Below are 15,180 nucleotides of genomic sequence, written 5' to 3'. Positions count from 1 at the left end.
TAGGTGTTTCCAGAAAAAAAAAATGTAGAGCAAACAGAAAAACTGTAAAATTCCTTATGTGTCCATCTCTTGAGTGTTGCAGGTAGTTTCGGTCATCCTGCTTTAAAAAGAGTGTAACCCAGCAATATAAGGTCCAGGAGGGAGCAGCAATGATCAGAGATGGGAAATGGCTTCTTGAGGAGAAAGGGTAAACACTTAGAGCAATGCCAAACAAAGTACACTGGAGAAGAGTCAGAATTTGTCTTCAAATGACACGCTGTGTTTGTCTAGATTTTCCTCTATCTTTTCTTAAACACATTTGGAATTTGCCATGTTGCAAAACTGCTGTGCAGGTGGTTATGGTTACAAACTTTATTAATTGGATGTTGTCTTTGTCATTGAAACAACATGAATTAGAGTTTTACATTCCACTTTTTTGAGGAATTTGAGCAGCTTTAATGCATATTTGGCTAGGGATTATCTGTTTTTAAAAAAGGAGTTAGCTGAAAATAAGTCTGTGACACATGGTGATACTGGCCAAACTGTCCCCTCCTCCCACAACTGATTATTTTAGCAAAGAAATTCTGTTGTTGATATAAATATCAATTTCTACAGCAAAATGAGCTAAACTTGGGAAAGGACTAATGAACGTCATAAACACTGTACTATATGTCTAGTAAGGAAAGATCTCTGTGATGAGTCCCTGCAAGTTAGTTCTTTATCCAAGTGGACCTTGCCAAAGAATAGTTGTGATTTTTTTTTTTCTTGTTTTAAAATCAAACTAAGAACCTCTGTAGATGCCGTGTCAAACTAATTTTCTTTACAAGACCTCTTAAAAATGAAATATTTGAAGGGGTAGATAGTTGTGTATTTAGGAAAGTTTATATAGGAATTTTTTATTTTGCTTTACTTTAAAAAAGTACTCCTTCACTTGCACTAAAACAGACAGTGATGGAATAGGTAGTTGTACAGCCTGTGCAGTTGAAAGCTGTTCTGAAAACTAAGCTTTGATTTTACTTGTCAAAGCTTCATTTTTAGTGTGTTTTTTTCCTTGGTTTTTCTTTTTTTTTAACTGATCCTTCTTCCTAAGACTCTTGACTCATATTCAAGGATTCCTTAAAAACTGTAAGTAAATTATAGATTAGAAAAGAAAGCAATTCAGAATTGCTCTGGGAACCTGCAGTCTGCAGGTGGACACCAATGACAAAATGGTCTGTTGGAGATGCTCTTGAAATGAATCTTAGACATTAGCATGATAACACAAAGTATGAATCAACCAGTTCCCTCGTATTTTTCTGTGAGCTCTTTTGTTCTATACATTTATCTTCCCCTTAAGCCATGATAGTGACTATAGTTAAAGATATTTATCTTTCAAGATATGAGTGAGAATTTATTTCAGAATATAGAACCGAGAGCTCTTGCGGCAATAAGAGACAGAGGAGAACTTACGCAGGTAAACTCTTGCCGCTGTGTGAAGCATCTTGGAAATGAAAGCAGCTTATGCCTCAGGGATGCATGATGTTACAGAATATAAAAAGGTGTTTGTAGCTTTCATTAGAGTAGAACAAAAGGATGCCCTAGTTTAGCATTTTCCAGAGTCACTGTAATTCCCAGTGTCCTATTTGTGATTTCAAACACCTGGCTGTGTAGAATAGAAAAACATAACATCTTAATTCTGTCTAGTTATATTCTAGAAATATAACAAAGTGAAACAAACTCTAGTTGGAGGCAAGTATCTAGTGGTATATCCCAGGGGTCGATACTGGGTCCAATCCTGCTCAGTATCTACCTTAATGACCTGGATGATGGTGCAGAATGCACCCTCAGCAAGTTTGCAGAGGACACCAAACCAGGAGAGGTAGCTGATATGCCAGAGAGTCGTGCTGCCATCCAGAGGGACCTCGACAGGCTGGAAAAATGAGCAGACGAGAACTTCATGAAGTTCAACAAGGGGAAGTGCAAAGTCCTGCACCTGGGGAGGAACAACCCTATGCACCAGTATATACTGGAGGCCACCCAGCTGGAAAGCAGCTTGACAGAAAAGGACCTGGGGTCTTGGCAGACACCAAATTGAACACGAGCCAGCAGTGTGCTCTTGTGGCAAAGAAAAGGATCCTGGGCTGCATTAGGAGGAGTATTGCCAGCAGGGAGGTACTCCTTCCCACCTACTCAGCAGTGGTGAGGCCCCATGTGGAGTGCTGTGTCCAGTACAAGGGAGTCATGGACACACTGGAGAGAGTCCAGAGAGGGACTGCTAAGATGGTGAAGGGACTGGAGCACTGAGGAAAGGCTGAGAGAACTGGGGCTGTTCAGTCTGGAGAAGGCTCAGCTCAGGGGTATCTTATTGTTGTATACAAATAGCTGAAGGGAGGGTGCAAAGAAGATGGAGCCAGGCTCTTTTCATTGGTGCCCACTGACAGGACCAGAGGCAATAGACACAAACTGAGATGCAGGAGGTTCCCTCTGAACATCAGGAAACACTGTTTCACTGTGAGGATGACCAAGCACTGGCACAAGTTGCCCAGAGAGGTGGTGAAGTCTCCATCCTTGGGGATACTCAAAAGCCATTTGGACATGGTCCTGGGCACTTGGCTCTAGGTGACCCTGCTTGAGCAGAGGGGTTGGGCCAGATAACTTCCAGAGGTCCTTTCCAACCTCAGCCATTCTGTGATTCTGTGAAGTACTAACTGTACACAGAATTGTATATAACAATTTACAAATGCAAAGACCTCAGTGTATTCATCTTGAACTTCTGAAGCATGATTTCCTAAGGCTTTTAAATCTGAGCTCAAAGACTTGAATTAAACCACATGCCCAAATATGCGAGTAGTCCTGTCAATTTCAGTGGGACGGTTCGTATCCTTAGAAACATGCTGCTTTGTGGAGCCTATCATAGTATATAAATTTTCTAGTTCTTAGTAAGATCTTAAGAGCAAAAATTAGTGTAGGACATGGGAAAAATAAACTAGGAATTTGGCTCATCAGTTCTGGTCCCCAGTTGTTGGGTTTTTTTTGATCAGGAGTTGCCTAAGTTTGGAGCAAGAGTTTGAGGAGGTGGTTTCAAGTACTCCTGTAAACATGCTGCCATTGAGACAGACTGGCAGAAGGTGACTCCAAGTTACCCTGGTCCTGGACATTCCTCTGGACTGCTGAGCTTGTACAGTGTTTCTTAAAAGCACAGAAGCAAACCTTCTTTATATTCTTGTAGTAAAATAAAAAACTCTGACTTAAAGGCTAGAGCCTTCCCAGAAGAGTATTTTAAAACTTCTGCTAAGGATACAGGAGATACATTGGTGCTTGTAAATGGCTGCTCAAATCCATAATGGTATCTGCTTAGAATAGCTCATAAAAACACCCTTACAAAGAAAGGAACTTCTAAATACAATCTTTTAAAAAACCCCATCACCACCACCAACAGCAAAAAGAAAAACCACAGAAACCCAGAACAAGAAAGCCTTTCGGCATTTATTCAGATAATCACCGATTTCAGTAGGTGTTTGTATGTCTTTCTGAGCCTGGATTGATGATGTGTATCGGGATGGAAATCTGCCTGCACTTCCTCCAAACTGGTACCAGACATACCAATTAATTGCTTTAGGTAGTGATTTTGAAGATGGCAATCCTTTTTAAAGTATGCACTGGGTTCCTTGCGATGGGAAGTTTCCTTCACCTCTTCACAGTAACACATAAGGCACAGACTTTCTTATTGCTGAAGCAATTTCTGTGTCATTTATCGAGGCACTTGCACTTAATTACAAGCTGTGAGTTGCTGATCAGGGACTTGGAGGTCACCTCACCCAATAGTTGGCGCAGCAGAGGGAAGCTGCTGTGCAGCCACCAGGATAGAGATGCACGGCCTTGGTGGTGCCGACAAGGGTACGGAAACGCTGCCAGGACCCTCTGGGTTGTTGCATATTCATAGTTCAGTAGCACCCATGGGAAGAGAAGGTCTGCTCTGTCACATAGCCCTGTTGGTGGGATGTGGTGGGTGTTGATATATTTGTAATGGAGACATTAAATGAGGTATTTTGTTTGTATCTACTGTGGACCAGCTGAGATTATGTATTTACTGGAGATTATAAATCGACATTTTATTGGTTTGCCCAGACAGACACGAAGGTATTTATTCATCCCTTTTCTGTACAGAACTCATTAAGTAATGCATGGGAAAACAGCTGTGAGTCTTTGTATTTGCAAATGAGTTTCAGTCCATTAAAGCTGTGCTGTGAGACTTCAATTCCTGAAGTTTTACAAACAACACATGGCTGATTGGCCATATGTAATATTCAAATGTTGCAGTTTTGCATTTGTCAAGGGGAGCATCCTGCAGGAGAGGATTTGTCTGAATGTAGAAGCGGAAGTGTGGTTATAGAAGAAAGAGAACTATGGAGATGAATATTTATTTATTTTTAGACTTATGCTGAACAACAGACTTAATGGCAGAGCATCTGATGTTTAGATGACAGTTTGTCATCAGTGAGGACTACTGTCTCATAGACAGTTGAAACAGTGCCCACCTTGAGAAAACAAGGTTTTGGTGTAGTGGTACTCTGTTTAATTAGGGCAGTTGGAAAAGCAGTAGACAAACTTTCATGGAAAGAAGTCCTTCAACAGGTCTGAAGTAAAGACTTCAAAATACCATGGAAGTTGAGAGCAGTTGCTTATAATTTGTCATACTGCTTTCTCTTGATCTACTGAAACACAGTTAATACATGTAACTAAACTTAGATCAATTGTTTATATTGTTTGCATATATAAGGTTTGACTTTTTGCTTCATTGTCAGACTTAAAAAAGGTTGACTTTTTCACTTATTGTAGGTGACCTAGTAACAGCCAGTATCTGTCTACAAACCTCATCTTACCCTGTGTTGGTTGGACTCTGCTTCGGAGCAAGTAAACCTTTCAGATGAAGATTTGCCTGTCTCCTTAGTGCTTGAGTATCTGATAATATTTACAAATCTGTTATTGAGCAATAAATCTAAAATAATTTGCCCTGTGACTTCCTTCCCAGTGTGCTTCACACGCTGGGGAGATAACCACCATTTAAACCTTTTGGAAGGTTCTGGATGATTAACATTTCAATTTTAATTTCCATTGGCCTTTGTAAAATCACCCATTATTGCAAATTCATTTCCTAATATGTAAATTTGTCCTTTACAAATTGGATATTAATGCTGTGGTAAATTGGTCAAGCATCATAGGGTAGCATGCAGTCATCATATGGAGGAGTAGGGTGTATTTTCTAGACTTGTGTTTCTTAGTTTGCTTTTGAAACCATTGGCAAAAAGAAAAATCAGGAGATATATTCATGATTAGTATTATGAAGGATTTTTTTTTAATGTAAAGTAAATGGCAAAATAAAATGAGATTTTTTTAAATCTAAAACAGATGTTGCCATTAAAAAAGTGTCAAGATTAAATATTCAGCTGTTTCAGTTGTTTTAAAAACAACAAATGTGCTTTGGTTTGGTTTTTTCTTTTCATTGACTTTGGTATACCTTAGTCTAGCCCTTATAACTTTAGTTTGGCAAAATATAATCACACAAAAAAAGATTTGCATCTAATGTAATTTCTAGATGCCCTGAAGCATTTTGCTTTGCCACCTGCTGCAGCCCCAGGAGGATGCAGGTCTCTGGAGCTGTGTGTGTTGCATCTGCCAGTCCCACAGGGACATTAAGGTAACCTAGAGCGTCAAAACGATACTACATACTTATGTTCAAGCTACTCTTATCCTCTTCAATTATATTAATTTACTATTATTTTAATTTACTATTTTATATTACATTATGTATTGAAGTTAACTTGAGTCTACGTGCATTGCTGAAAGGAAGTTTGAAATTTTGCATAGCTCCAATGTGCCTCTAATAATTCTTTCTAAAGAAGCCTAAGTGTATATGCTGGCAGCTGATAATAATCCCCTTTGAAAGCTCGCCATTCCCCATTGCTTTCCTCAGAAATTTTTGCTTTTCTCAGAAATTAATAACCAGTGAAGACAAATTCTGCCATTTGAGTGTTCAGTAAAAAGCTAGCTGTTACTCCAGTAAAAAGTTGGACCAAAAAGCATCTTGGGAACTTGTAACAGACACTTTAATTCTCCCTCTCAATATGTACAACATGATCTAACATGCTATTTAATGAACAGAAGGTCATGGGATGTGGACACCAACCACTTTCAAGGCTGTTTTAGGTCCTGATCCAAAGGTGGTTTACTCAGTAACAAGAACTTCTGGCTGACTTCTGTGAATTTTAGCTTAGGATTGTACAGCCTTAAGTCTGGTAACTGTCTGTACTTTTTAATACCCGGGAAGACACTGAGACTTCAGTATACTTGTTGTCAGAGCTATTTCTGTAGTAGTAACATAGAAAAATAAATATCCATGTGGGTGCAGAACAGAGGTGAAATACGCAATCTATCTGAGTTGCCTCTGTTTTAAATGAGAAGGTAAGCAATTTGTAACTCTGTTATTAAAACATATTTTGATGCAAGTGGGCTACAGGAATGGTCATGCACAGAGAAAACTATCCATCAGGGATGCAACTGTTAGACAGGGAGGTTAGTGCCCTCCTCTGCAGCCAGAGGAGGTTCTAAAGTGGTGTTCGGAGTGGCACGAGGAAGGTAAGAGGAAGGTAGTTGTCCTGCATGTTATGTCAGTAGCTGGTCTGAAGCGGGAGGTACAGAAGATGTACTCCTTTCTCAGCTGCCTCATGATCATCACCTCTGTGCCATACCCTTGACTCAAGGAACAAAAGACAATTCTAATGCTAAGAAATTAGTTCCATCTCAATGCTTTTTCAGTCCTTAGCCCCAGGCCAGTGAGGTTGTCCTTTACCTTTAGGAGTGTTTTATGTGGCGCAATAATGGATTAACAGAGAAATGCTGGACTTATGCAGGCTTCTCAGCTTTACACACGCGAGTTAGTCAACTCAGTCTGTTCTGAGCAGGGATGTGATTTTTTTTGTGTGGCAAACTATTTCTGGTATGATATAAGTTTTCGTGCCGACTCTATATTAAAGAGGATAAGATTCAATTACTTGAACATAATCATATAATATCATTTTGATGCCCTAGGGTACCTTAGATTTCCCTGTGGGACTGGCAGATGTGACACACAAGATCCCTGGAGGCAAGGCAAGATGCTTCAGGGCATCTAGAAATTACACCAGATGTAATTTTTTTTGTCTGTGCATGTGTGATTATATCTCACTAAACTAAAGTTTTAAATGTGTTCCTGCTTCTTATAGGAATGTGAAAAAGAAACTGCCAAATCACCAGTTCCTGGACATTTTGAGTATCTTGCATTGGATGCAAGAGGCTTTTGAATAAAATAAAATAAGTAAATATAATATAATAAGTAAATATAAAAAAAATGAGTAAAATATGTCATTTTACGTGAGAAAGGTATTATGCAAAAAAATCATTGCTGTTTGTAAAGCGTTCAGTGCTGTAGTAAACCTGTCATAACCCCACACCCCCAAGGAATTAATTCCAGAATTAATATTTAAAGGAGTTTGGAATAGTGACTGGTACATAGACCTGCTCACCGAGACATCACAGTTCATCCTGTGCACTGAAGGAGGAAAAGAGAGAGTGAATACTTATTTGATAGGATCTCCTGCCAGTTTCAAGCAGTAAAGCTAAATGAGCCCTCGATAGCTCCATGAGGTGGCGTGCCTGGTACGCTGGGATGCAAAGCAGGGATGGAGTCCTCTGGGCAGTGCCCTGTGCTACCCCATGTGCAGGCTGCTGCCTAGGAGGAGGTGTCTGGGGCTTGCCTTTAGGGTGCAGTAATTTTCCTGTGGCTATAGAATGGACGGCAGACAGGGATGTGGGAAGCATGCTCTGGGGCAGTTGGGGTCAGGGATGCTCAGCTGGACATGGGGGTCTCCACAGCGCAAAAAACCAAACTCGGGGCAGAGAGTAAACAAGGATCCTGACTGTGGTGTAGTGGTTGATACTTAGTTGGGAATGAGAAGTAGGATGCATGTCCAGATTATGCTTTTAAAATAAGTAAATAAAATTATTCAGTGAGAGAGAAAGAGTAGAGCCTGTGGCAGTCATGTATTTCCTTACTCAGTCTTTTTTATCCTGTCATACATGTTGTACTGGAATACTTAACTGGCCTCACTAGATCTTTCCAAAAATGAGTGCCCATGTGCAGGGCAGTACAGCACTTCTTCCCACCTCTGTTGTATGACCTTGTCAAAGGTTCAGTTCTTCCTTTTAAAATTTTTATGTATATGTGCATATTCTTAGCCTTTTCTGTGTTGAAAGTGTCTTCAAATTTTATCAAAATCTTCCTAATTAGGGAAAATATTAAATGTAACCAATGCTTAAATGGCTCATTGAACTTAATAAGGACCAGCTGTCAGCAGTGCCCATTAACAATTTCCCCATGCCAGCTTCTTTTTCACCTTTTAATTGTCACAGTAAGTTCCGTTTTCTGCACTTTAGCTGATGAATCTCTGACATAGTAACAATTGCTTTACTGCATTCTGAGCAACCTGTTCTAGTGTTTCACCACCCTCATAGTAAAAAATTTGTTCCTTATATCTAGTCTGAATTCACCCTCTTTCAGTTTAAAACCATTACCCCTTGTCCTGTCGCAGCAGGCCCTGCTAAAAAGTTTGTCCCCATCTTTCTTATAAGCCCCCTTTAAGTACTGAAAGGCTGCAATAAGGTCTCCCCAGAGCTGCCTTTTCTCCAGGCTGAACAACCCCAGCTCTTTCAGCCTTTCCTCATAGCAGAGGTGTTCCATCCCTCTGATCGTTTTTGTGGCCTCCTCTGGACCCACTCCAACAGGTCCCTGTCCTTGTACTGAGAGCCCCAGAGCTGGACGCAGGGCTCCAGGTGGGGTCTCACCAGAGCAGAGTAGAGGGGCAGAATCACCTTCCTCGACCTGCTGGCCACGCTTCTTTTGATGCATCCCAGAATACGCTTGGCCTTCTGGGCTGCGAGCGCACATTGCTGGCTCATGTCCAGCTTTTCATCTATCAGTACCCCCAAGTCCTTCTCAGCAGGGCTGCTCTCAATCCCTTCATCCCCCAGCCTGTACCGATACTGGGGGTTGCCCCAACCCAGGTGAAGGACCCTGCACTTGGCCTTGGTGAGCCTCATGAAGTTCACATGGGCCTGCTTCTTGAGCTTGTCCAGGTCCCTTTGGATGGCATCCCGTCCCTCAGGTGTGTCAACTGCACCACTCAGCTTGGTGTCATCTGCAGACTTGCTGAGGGTGTGCTCGGTCCCACTATGTCATTGATGAAGATATTAAACAGTACTGGTCCCAGTACAGGCCCCTGAGGGACACCACTTGTCACTCATCTCCATCTGGACCTTGAGCTGTTGACCACCACCCTCTGGATGCAACCATCCAACCAATTCCTCATCCACTGAACAGTCCCCCCATCAAATCCATGTCTCTGCAATTTAGAAAGAAGGGTGTTGTGGGGGGATTGTGTCAAAGGCCTTACAGAAGTCCAGACAGACGACATCCGTAGCTGTTCCCTTGTCCACTGATGTAGTCACACCATTATGGAAGGCCATTAGGTTGGTCAGGCAGCACTGCTGTTGGTAAAGCCATGCTGGCTGTCTCGAATTACTTCCCTGTCCTCCATGTGCCTTAGCATAGCTTCTAGGAGGATCTGTTCCATGCTCTTCCCAGGCACAGAGGTGAGGCTGGCAGGTCGGTAGTTCCCAGGGTCCTCCTTTCTACCCTTTTTAAAAATGGCTGCAATGTTTCCCTTTTTCCAGTCACCAGGGACTTCACCTCACTGCCATGACTTTTCAAATATCATGGCTTGGCAACTACATCAGGACTCTGGGATACATCTCATCAGGTCCCATAGACTTCTATATGTTCAGGTTCCTGAGGTGGTCACGAACCTGATCTTCTCTTACAGCCGGAGGGACTTTGATCCCCCAGTCCCTGTGTTGCAGTCTGTCCACTTGAGAGGTGTGGGAAGAGGGGTTGCCAGTGAAGACGGAGGCAAAGAAGTTGTTGAGCGCTTCCTCCTCCTTCTCCTCCTCCTCCTCTGTTTTTACCAGTTTGCCAGTCTTGCTCATCAGCGGGGGTACGCTTTTCCTGACCTTCCTTTTCTGGCTGACATACCTGTAGAAGCCCTTCTTATTCTTTGCATCCCTTGTCAAGTTCAGCTCCAGCTCTGCCTTGGCCTTCCTGACCCCATCCCTACACAACCAGGCAGTGTCCCTATACTCTTCCCAGGATACTTGTCCCTGCTTCCACTGCCTGTGCATTTCCTTCTTGCCCTTTAGTTTGACCTGCAGGTCTTGGCTCATCCATGTCAGTCTCTTGCCTTCCTTTCCTGATTTCTTACACCTGGGATGGAGAGCTCTTGCACTCTATGGAAAGCATCCTTAAAGATCTGCCAGCTCTGTTCTGCTCCCTTGTCCCTGAAGGCAGTTAGTTTCCCAGGGGGTCCTATTGACTAACTCCTTGAAGAGTTGGAAGTTTGCTTTCCTAAAATTCAGGGTCCTGACTTTACTCTTCAGCTGACCCATATCCCTCAGGACTGTGAATTCCACCAGTGCATGATCAGTGCAGCCCAAGCTGCCTCCAATCTTGATGTCACCAATCAGCTCACCTGTGTTGGTGAGCAACAGGTCCAGTATTGCATCCCCTCTGGTAGGGCTGTCTATTACCTGGCTTAAGAAATGATCCTCAATGCATTCCAGGAGTCTCTTGGACTGCCTATGGCTCACCGTGCTACTTTTCTAGCAGATGTCGGGGTGGTTGAAGTCCCCCAGCAGGATGAGAGCCTGCAAGCACGACGCCTCCTGTAGCCATGGATAGCTGCACTCCAGTCATGGGCTTTGTTCCACCAAGTTTCAGTAATGGCAACTAGGTCATAGCTTTCTAGCAGCACGGTGGTTTCCAGCTCCTCCTGTTTGTTGCCTGTGCTGCGTGCATTGGTGTAGAGGCACTTCAGCTGGGCTGTCAGCCAGCCGTGTCACCTTCTTAGAGGAACACCGCTTTGAGGTATTTCACTGATGTTTCCCTGTTGGCTCCTGTTACCTCAGGAGTCCCTGGCTCATCTTGAGACTTGAGGTGTGCTGCAGTGTAGCCAGTACATCTCAGAGGAACAGGCTGAGGGCCCTTGCTAGCACCCCGTCCCTCTAACCTTGGTGTGTCATCCCACAGCTTGTCACAGGCAAGCCTGATATTATCCCCCTCCCCCTTCAAGTCTAGTTTAAAGCTCTGTCAATGAGCCCCGCTAGCTCGTGAGCAAAGACCCTCTTCCCCCTTTGAGACAGGTGAATCCCATCTGATGCCAGCAAACCTAGTGCCATGTAGGCCATACCATTATCAAAAAACACAAAACTGTGGTGGTGACACCAGCCATGGAGCCATGTATTAATAGACTGGGCCCGTCTGGTTCTTCCAGTGTCACTGCCCGCAACTGGAAGGAGAGAGGAAAAAACTAACGTGTACTTCTTATTCCCCTACCAACCATCCCAAGGCCCTGAAGTCTCTTTTGATCGCCTTTGGACTATGCATTGTGGCTTCATTGCCACCCACATGGAAAAGCAGTAATGGGTAATAGTCCAAGGGCCATACCAGGCTAGGAAGTTTCCTAGCAATGTCAGAGGCAGCAGACTTCCCAAAGAGGAGGCTCTGTCTGGCATGACATCCATGTCGTGCTTTATCCATTTCCTTTTTTTTCCCCCCACTTTGTATTTCTGCAGGTTTGCACTTTATTATATCAACCGTTGAATGAGTCTGTGGTTGTCAAACTCACTCTAGTATTTAACTGTCTTTTGTAAATAGATCAAAGCTGGGTTTTTCATGCTCCAGCCTAAGCAAATATCCATAATGTGACAGTTTAAAATTAAAATCTTACCATCTTGACATGTTATTTGTACCAATTCTGAGCAGGTGATGAGTCAGATCCCCTATAATTAAAATATTTAATGCTCTTTTAAGTTTTTCCTGAGATAAAATGGGATGTGGTTTTTTCATTTCTCTCAGTAGTGCCTGTGTGCTTCTCCTTAGGGATGACAACTGAGGTGAAGTGTTAATGTGTCTTCTAAGTCATGCCTACGCTGTCTTCTGCCTTTACCTTATTATTGCTTCTGAGCATTGTCCCAGTTTGTATCTTGTCCTATTCCTTATTAAAAAGGTTAGGGAACCCCTCTTTTCCCTGCTTCTTTTAATTCTCTTTATAGGGTCTAATTCAGCTTGATTTTCAGCAATTTGTATTTTATGCTTTTAGACCAACAAATCTATGGGCCTTCTAAACTCATTTTAGTCCTCCTATTTCTTTTCTGTAGTGAGATGAAGAATTTGAATGTGAATAATGTAAATGAAGAGAAAAGCAAGTAGAATGCGTGTTCTATAGTATTGAATAGGTGTCATCCAAAAACTTTTGAAATGGATGGAGAAGTTTCCATTGACTTCAGTGACTTACTGATCAACTCATGCCAGCAATGGCGAGTGGGAGCATATTTATGATTGTTTCACTTTAAGGTTTTAAAAGTTAGCATAATAAAAGGTAAACCAGAAATCTTTCATAGAGGAAATAAAGGAAGCTCAGTGTCTTATTTGGTGAAAGTAGGGGGCTTTTTATTACACTGCAAGGGTCTGTTATTTATTGTGAAGGGTAGGTTCAGAAGTTCAGTCTTGTTCATATCTTTTTCAAAATAACACTTTCAGAAGAGTTATTTGAGAGAAATGTGACCAACTGAAAAACCGTACACTATGGGAGACTTTAAAAGGGGTGAAATCTTATTCCAAGTAAGTCTCCATAGGTTTGCAGAATGTTAATAACAACAATATACAGGAGAGACTTTTTTTTTTTCCCTTTAAAACATGTCCTTGGCATTGTGGAAAAAACCCACAGGAAATATGATGTGCTGATCAAGAGTAAGATTTTTATCTAGAAGTATTGTAAAAAGCCCTAACACCCTATAAACTTTTTTATATGGTACATAGCAAGTGTATTTATGTTATAGGAAATAATGATAGAGATTACATAAAACAATGAAATCTTTTTTGATGCCTTTGTGTGAAAGAAATGTCTGTTTCCAGGCAGACATAGACTAAAACTGATCAGTTGTACTGCCTGTTCTCTTAAGTTATTCTTTACAAACAGGTACCTATTTTTTGATGTGATTTATTAACTGATCTTGAAATCTTAACAGAAGTTTAATTTTCTAATTTTTAAAATAAGACTGAGGCTCATTTGTTTATAAACACATTGTTAACCATTCTTGGTTCTCCTATATTAGGTAAAGTTCTCCATTCAACTGCATTTAGAAAAAAATAAAATTCAGAATGAAGAAATAGGATCTTGAAGTTCTCATGGTAATGGAGGCTCTAAGGAAGACTGATAACCTTGAGCTTTAAATTGTTTGAAAAAATCCCTTTCTCAAGTTGTTTTCCCATCCCAGGAGATGTAAAAAAAAAAACGAAACCCAAACCCTGTCACTTAAAAGGCAGGTGAAAAGTTTAATTAGGAGATACCCTGCGTGTTCTATGTTCTGTGTTATTAAGTTATCTCAGGCCTCAGTTCAGGTTTGGGGCTTGGATTACATTCTGTACCATGCAGTAAATTGTGTTTTAGCAGTTGCATTGCTGAAGTGGGAGAATGTAAAATAAAAACTATCAACAGAGAGTAGTTTGGGGGCTTTTGACCCTTGATTTAACTGTGGAAAATGATATTGGAATAAAATTTATCCAGCTCTGTTTGGGGAAATGTGGGCTCTGAATGGATGGATTCATTCTGATGAAGGGACGGGATCCAAACCCCTGGTGCCTCTTGGAGCTCAGTCAGCCAGGATGCAGCGCAATCTGCTTTTGATCTAGCCAAGCTTTGAAAATGTGCTAGACGTGATGCCTGAACAGTAGGCCCACTGAAGTCTCAGCAGGCTTTTCAATTAAGAACCAAGTCTCAAATTAGAAAGCACTGAATTAAATAGATGAATACTGAACTTGGAGCAGTTGAGTAGATTCATGTTAATAATGTTGGATAGTGCAGCATCTTGTGCTTTTCACCTACATGGCGGTGGGGCTCTGGCAGGTTAAAACTGCCTGGCTTCTGTAGGGGGGACTTGCCAGAGAGGGGTCGTCAGTGCTTTGCATTGGTGGGGATGCTGCAGATGGCTCTCTTGTTTCAGGTCCTTGCTGGAGACTTCCAGCAGATCACTTGCAAGGCAATAGAAAAAGCACTTTCTATTTCGTGGACTTGGGAGCAGGGCTGTCAGTGTTTCATTTGAACATCTGAGCTAGGTTAGCTAATTCAGAGTGGGAAACAGTATAATGTATTATTCTTAGTTACACTACCATAGAACCAAAGGATGTCTTTAAGGTCTTGTGATTCACTGAGAGTGGTCAGTCAGTGGAACAGGCTCCCCAGGGAAGCGGTCACGGCACCAAGCCTGGCAGAAATCAAGGAGCGTTTGAACGACACTGTTAGTCATATGGTTCAGTTTGAGGTAGTCCTGCGAGGAGCAGGGAGTTGGACTTGATAATCCTTATGGGTCCCTTCCAACTTGAGATATGCTATGATTCTGTGATTTTGGGCAGGAAGATAGGGGAAACCCATTTTTTTTATACTTAAATTAGGTGGAATCAATGGTTGCAAGAGAAAACATTCATAAAGATAACCTCAATCGGGTTAGCCAGATATCTTGTTTGTCTTTAAATTATACAGCTGTCTTTCACTCTAATTGCGTTGAACTTGTATATGTCTTCTTTTCTGAACAGAAATGAAAACTGCCCAACTGTGTGTTCGTTGTACCTGTGAGGCAAATGTTGTGCATTAAACTGAGAACGACAAAACTGTGCTAAACTGCAGATTAGCTGAAGCCTTATCAGGATTTTACCCATACTATGACAATTAAGAGGACTGAGCCAAATATATTTATTTATTTATTTATTAGATCAATTAGATTAGATGAAGAGACAACATGCAGGTATATGTAACTATATGAAAATAGTGTTGTACTCTTTCTTAAAGCTAATAAGTGGTAATACTATGAGTGGGGATGACTTGTAGAATATGTATCTGAGTATATATCATATTTTTACATGTATAGTTGTTGATGCTGATGAAGAGGAAAAACATGTTATATATTGCTGTTTTCCAGCTTCCCTGCCTCTCTCTTTCAATGCTCAGGCAGTTGATGGCTTGAATTCTGTCTTCCTTGGCCCTTGAATGAGGTGATCTGAGGGGGAAGTGTTCAGAC

At 41.7% G+C, this 15,180-nt stretch overlaps 1 protein-coding gene across 2 annotated transcripts in view; it reads left to right on the top strand.

Annotated features, from left to right (window-relative positions):
* SLC2A9 (solute carrier family 2 member 9) overlaps nt 1–15,180 on the top strand; it is a 138,241-nt gene that overhangs the window by 52,085 nt on the left and 70,976 nt on the right. The window lies entirely within an intron of this gene.

This window comes from Nipponia nippon, unplaced genomic scaffold (genome assembly GCF_047370975.1).
Source record: "Nipponia nippon isolate SJK-2023a ecotype South Korea unplaced genomic scaffold, ASM4737097v1 scaffold_6, whole genome shotgun sequence".
Taxonomy (NCBI): domain Eukaryota; kingdom Metazoa; phylum Chordata; class Aves; order Pelecaniformes; family Threskiornithidae; genus Nipponia; species Nipponia nippon.
This window is presented reverse-complemented; position numbering and strand designations above follow the sequence as displayed.